A 7,148-nucleotide genomic window follows, 5' to 3' on the forward strand; every position below is an offset into this window, starting at 1 on the left:
CCAGCTGAAGTAAAGATTTATGATCCTAATTTGAAAAAGTTAGATCCGAGAACAAATCGCTGTTATTTCATTGGTTATCCAATGCGCTCAAAAGGCTATCGCTTTTACTGTCCTACTCGTGGTATGCGAATTGTTGAATCTCAGACTGCTAAATTTCTGGAATTTGACGTTGCTGAAAAAATTCCTTCAACATCTCTTGAAATGGGGGAGTCATCTAAAGGAATTTGTATTCCTATGTCATTTTCAAGAGATGATTATAGTAGTCTCCATCCTACTCCAGTTGGTAATGCTCCCATTGTTGATGAATACGTTGCTCCCGATATCGAAGATGATGAAGGTCCTATTATTGATGAAGGGCCTATTAATGATGAAGCTCCTATTGCTAATGAAGATCCTGTTATTGAAGAAGGTTTTGTTGTTGATGAGGGTCAGAGAAATCTAATTGTGGAATATGCCATTCAAAATGATGGTCAACAAATAGAGGTTATTCCAGAAGTACCTCCTATATGGAGATCTCAAAGACAAAAGATGTCAATAACGTGTGATGATAATTTTATTTACCTTGGAGAAGGAGAATATGATACTGATCATTTTGTGGATTTTGTCACTTTTAGTGAAGCACTTAATAGTCCACATTCTTCAAAATAGATAAAAGCTATAGATGGTGAGTTTAAGTTCATGGACAAAAATAATGTATGGGAGTTTGTTCTATTACTTGATGGTTTTAAACCAATAGGTTGTAAGTGGATTTTAAAGACTAAAAGGGATAAAAAGGGACAGATTGAAAGGTTTAAAGCGCATTTAGTGGCTAAAGGCTTTACTCAAAGAGAAGGTATTGATTACACTCAAAATTTTCTCACCTGTTTCCACTAAAGATTCATTCAGAATTATTATGGATTTAGTTGTGCACTCTGATTCAGAGTTGCATCAAATGATTGTTAAAACTGTTGTTCTGAATGGAGAATTGAGTGAGCAAGTCTATATGTCTCAACCTGAAGGCTTCGAGGAAAATGGAAATGACAACTTGGTTTGCAAGTTAAAACGATCCATTTATGGTCTCAAACAGGCATCTCACCAGTGGTACTTGAAGTTTGACAAGGTTGTGACATCGTTTGGTTTCGTAGAGAACAAGTTTGATCAGTGTATTTATATGAAGATCAGTGGGAGTCGTTATATTTTTCTTGTTCTTTATGTAGACGACATTTTACTTGCCAGCAGTGATTTGTCATTACTAAATGAGACCAAAAATTTTCTGTCTTCCAATTTTGATATGAAAGATCTTGGAGAGGCATCCTATGTTTTGGGGATTGAGATCCATCGTGACAGGAATCGAAAAGCTCTTGGCTTATCTCAAGAAGCTTACATTAATCGTGTGCTCAAAAGGTTCAACATGGATTTGTGTAAAGCTGGTTCTGTTCCTATTCTGAAAAGGGACAAGTTCACTAAGCAACAATGTCCTAAGAACGACTTAAAAGAGAAGCAATGAAGAATATCCCATATGCAAGTGCAGTAGGGAGTTTGATGTATGCTTAGGTTTGCACTAGACCTGATATTGCTTTCATGGTCGATGTTCTTAGGAGATATTTATCTGATCCTGGCCATGATCATTGGGTTGCAGCCAATAAAGTTTTGAGATATTTGCATAGAACGAAGAGTTTTATGCTTGTGTATAAGCATGTCAACAATCTTTAAGTTGTTGGTTATTCAGATTCAGATTTTGGTGGTTATGTAGATGATTTAAAGTCAACTTCTGGCTATATTTTCACTTTTGTTGGTGCTGCTATTTCTTGAAAAAGTGTTAAATAGACTTTAATCGTATCATCTACTATATATGTTGAATTTGTCGTATGTTATGGTGCATCTTTGCAAGCTCTATGGTTAAAGAATTTTGTTTTTAGAGATACGACTAGTTGATCCTATTTCCTCTCCTATACTAATTTATTGTGATGATAATATTGTTGTTTTCTTTTCAAAGAATAATGAGATTAGTAGTGCTTCTAAATATAAGGAAATAAAGTATCTCACTATTAAAGACTTGGCTAAGAAATGAGACATTGTGATAGAATATTGAAAGACCAAGTTGATGTTTGCAGATCCTCTAACCAAAGGATTAAGTGCCATATTGTTTGATAAACATGTTTTTGATATAGGCATTTTATAATCTTTTGCTCCTTTGGGTTAGTGGGAGTTTCTTGCTTTATCTTTTGAGATTACATTTATATGTAATTTACTTGTTGATGTTATGAACTACTTTGTGGGCCAATACTTTTTTTGATTATTGGATGTTTATGCTTTCAGTTAGGCTTTGTTATATTCTCGAGAATAATTGAATTGAAAGCATGTAGTTCATATCTTATTGTGATCATTGTATTTTAAGTATATTTACTAAATGACAATGATATTTTGTTGGCTTAATGTTTTAAGCAAGTATAGTGACACTTACTTATTTTAAGTGGTGTATGATGAATTTCACTGGCTTATTTATTAAGCATCACGGTATCAGTGAAATTGAGGACTGATAAGGATATTATGTTATTTTAAATTGATCACATGTTGAACATAATTCCTTACCACACTACTAGACTTATTGACCATGTCGATTTAATACTTTGGTATTTGTGATTATGAATGTCTTTTGTTGATTTAAAAACAATATGACTGTCATAGTTCATTATCAAAGGTTAAATTGGACCGGTATGTTGAGATGCTATCAGAGAACTATCATTTTTTAAAGTGGCCACAAATGTTTTCCTGTTGTTCAACCCATGAGTCGTTTTCAAACAAAATTATTTTGATATATAATATATATGTATTAAAATCAATGTAGCCCAAGTGGGAGAATGTTAGACTTTTATTTGGGCTTACATTAAATTTTATTGGTTTTATTAAAACTTGGGTTGATTGGATAGTTCTTTGCTGAGTTAGCCCATGTTGTTGGTGATCAATTGTTAATGGGCTTAGCATCTGTGTGTAAAGTCTAGGTGAAGCAGAAGTGTGGGCTTTTCTAGTTGACTGAAGCCTTTGATGAGCAGGCCCAGCCCAACTAGGGTTTTGTAGCTAAGTCCCCTCCCTAACTCTATAAATACATATTGTCTCATCACAATTGTATACCTTTTGATAATCAGAGAAAATAAACTGCTTCTGATTTAGAGATCTAGGGAGGAAGACTTAGTTGATAGTATTGCACTATCAAATTGGAGTAACTGTTGTGGATCAATCAGAGATAATTGCTATGGATCAATCAGGTACACATACCTAATTATTATATCTTATTATTGTGTTCTATGTTATATACAAATAGATCTTGGGTTAATTGTTAATTTATATAACAATATATACATGTTATATATTATATATCTCACATATATACATAAAATAACATGATATAAATTTCAAATATCATATATATAATATGATATAAACACATGATCACATATATATATAACTCATATATATATAATATATATTACTGTTATATAAAATATAGTAAATCACATAATATACACCCCCATGCTCACCCATGAATGGTTTTTACATAAAATCTCATATCCTTGTATTCTCACAATCTTGATTTATCACCTCTTCCATTGAAAAGGGATAAGCTTTTGATTGTTAGAGATTTTATAACAATGGAAGAAAATCAAGACATTACAACACTATTGCAATATAATACAAGGATCAACAAAGAGATTGAATAAATGTTACAATACATAATATACAATATATATAGATATTATATATATATGAAAGGTAGAAGAGAAGATAGATTACACAATATTATATAACACATACATATATATAATATGAAGAAGAAAAAGAAGATCACTCACTCACAACCTTGAGTGTAGATTAGTGGGGATCACCATGGCTTGAACAAGGTATTACACCTTTGTCCAAAAGCTTATTTCCCCCTATCTCTAAGCACTAAGGGAACTCTCTAGGAAATAGCTTTGGGAATTATCAAGCCTTTTAGGGTTTTCTAGCAAAGTGCTTTCTTGATAGAAAACTTCCTCTCCAAAATGAGCACCTTAGACCTCTTTATATAGTGTTTAGGATATCACCATTTGAAATTCAAACTCATAACCCCTATAGATGTTATGGACTCAAATGTAACTCTTACACACACCATAACTCCTATAGCATTAAGAATTTCAAATAAAGGTGTGTAACATCTTTTACACTCTTAATGTTGGTGATAATGGTGGAGGTTACTCATAGTAACAACTCCCCAAATGCTACAAAAAGATGACAACTAATATAGTCATATGTTACATATTATTAGTTTATTACACATATTTAATCTATATATTATATTATTATAAATAATATAACAATACAATACAATACAATACAACCTAATACGGCGTTCCAAACGAACCCTAAATGTATTATACAAATTTTCTTTCTTCTCCAATTTCTTTCATTTCTTCAAAGAAGTCTTCCAAGCTCTTCATTTTGAGTTATAATCTGCATAGCTCAAAATATATTTGGGTATGCTCTCTAATCTAGCCAGGTATATCTGAAGATGCCATCCTTGCATCACTATAATGAAACAATGTTTGCAAGCCTCCAAATAATAAATCAAAATGAGATGCCTACAAAGTACAAATCCAATCAAAATGAGGATGTTACAGTAAACATTATATTCATACACTGAAAGAAAGATTATAAGTCCATGCATGCTCTTTTACACTTTGAGCTAGCTATATCAACCCAACATGTTCTATATCAACCTCACTATTTCTTGAACACAATGCAATTTCAAAGGACTAGTGGAGCTCCTAGTGTCACTATATCATTTTTTCAAGTAAAAAATCTAATACAAGTGTGTCCATATACTTTTCTCTAAAATAAGTATAATTAGCTTAAGAATTTGGTCAAATGTCCATAAATACAATAAAACAATGACACACTAACTTAATTACTCTCGGAGTCTATTATTCTAAATAAATAATTACAAATTAGTCATTTTCGAGAGAGTCTAGTTGGATAAAGAATATCCTTTATATTTTCTTCTTCGCAAGTGAAGTTGACCCGAAGAAGGGCAGGGGAGGACTGACGGAGTTAAGCACACTACTTGAGGAAAAAAATATTGTGCACACATTTAATGCGACATGGGGAAAAGCATCTGACAACTTACGCTGAACATATGTGTTTAAGGGTTAAACCCATAATTTTTTGATTTCACGAGACCCTATATATCAATTGACATTGACTATTGCATAAATGAGTTATCAAGTCATAAATAAGGGATAAGTCAAATCCCACCAAACGTCTATAGACCACCCAAATACATTATAAAAGTAGGCAATCATGCCCTAAGATCAATTTTACGAAATTGTGCAAAGCATAGTTCATACAAACACAACAATAGTGGCCTTTTTTCACCATAATGAGCCTATAAATACCCTAATGATGTATAAAAAAGGGGATCGGTTGAAAAACATTGGTTGTCGAAAATTTTAGTCAATATTTTGGTGCTTTCAATGAAAGTTGTAGGAAGCTTGCCTAAAAAGAAGATCATTAATAACCACATGGTACAATGGTGATGACAAGGAACATTTCACGTCCACAACAACCTAACGACCTAGAAGAAGAAGAGGTAGCGTCTAGGGTGGGTGTTGAAAGAGGAGGAAATACTGATGACCCCGACAATACAAACCAAGAAGAGTATGAAGAATACGATGAAGACAACTATACATAGCTAGTTCAGCTAAGGCAAAAGGTTGTTGACCATGAGGCTGAGTTGGCAGAACAAAAAAAGCAAAAAAGAGAATGCAAGAAATATTGATTGCCATAAAAAGAGCAATGGAAAATGCGGGCATCTAAGTGGATCCAACTATAGTTTTGTTTGTACAAGAAAAGACTGGGGAAAAGCCCTCGCAACCCGAAGAAGGCCAAAAATAAAAGAATAGGGAGCCTAGTCCCACCATATACCCTCTAGAGAGGCCTGCCCCAAAGGAAAATCCCACAACTGTGTTTGGAAAGAACAAAAAGGCCTGTGATCCATGAAAGTTTGCTTTGATCTCCCAAAAGAGAAAGATCTGCAGGGGTAGATTTCCCAAAGGAAATAACTAGCCCTTAGGACTGTGGAGACTAGAGGAGCGTACCTATGCATTAAGAGCCAAAAAAAATAAAAGGAGTCTGCTAGGAAAAATCTCTAGGTCGATTTACGACATAAACTTAATGCCAAACATGGAGACTCAAGGGCACACCTTGATTAGAGGAAAAAAGCCGCACCAGCCTCCGAGGGTATCCTAAATGAGGGGATCCTGACCAAACTTGTTATCTTTCGAAAGGACATAGTAAGGGTCTCCCAAAGATGGAAGGGAGATGACTCAAAATCAGATTGTGAGGATTGAGAGCCTTGTGCGAGGAATATACTAGAGGTTGAACTCCCAAAAAACTTCAAACTACTAAAAATGACTATGTACACGGGTGACACAGATCCAAGTGATCACCTGTCTAGATTCAAAAGGGTTTTGATAGTCATGAGGGTCAGTAATGACGCCAAATGCTTATGTTTCCCATTAACATTGAGAGGGTCTGTAGAGGAATGATTCAAAAAGGTAGAGCCAGGATCTATGGATTGCTGGAATAAATTGTAAACTAATTTTAGAAGGAAATTTGCTGCAACTAGGAAGATAAACCTTAGAGTTAGTGCCTTGACTAACATCAAATAACTACTAATGGAAACCTTGAAGAACTTCATCAAGATGTTCAAAGAGGAGGCTTCCAATACTAAAAAAGTAGATGACGAACAATAATTAGCTTTGTTGCAAGCTGAAACCAGGACGTGAACTCTTTTATGGAATGAATTACAACAGGAAGGTGCAGCCAACCTTCAAAATTTCTAGAAGAGGGCCCAGAAATACATCAGTCTGAAAAAAACCCAAATAATATCTTTCGGAGGATATTACCCTTATAGAGGCATCATGTACGCTTTCGAAGTACAATTCCCAAGAATCACACTTTCAGCTGTTCCCTAAACGAGCGACATGCCAAGTGTGCAATTTCAAACAACACACAAATACTCACCAAATCCCACTGCGACACTCGTATTTGACTGTTTTTATTTCGTATCAAGTTGCACGATCTATTTTTCCAATTGCGCCTAATTTTTTCGAGCCTAACTCATAAACTTTGTA

This window comes from Cannabis sativa, chromosome 4 (genome assembly GCF_029168945.1).
Source record: "Cannabis sativa cultivar Pink pepper isolate KNU-18-1 chromosome 4, ASM2916894v1, whole genome shotgun sequence".
NCBI lineage: Eukaryota > Viridiplantae > Streptophyta > Magnoliopsida > Rosales > Cannabaceae > Cannabis > Cannabis sativa.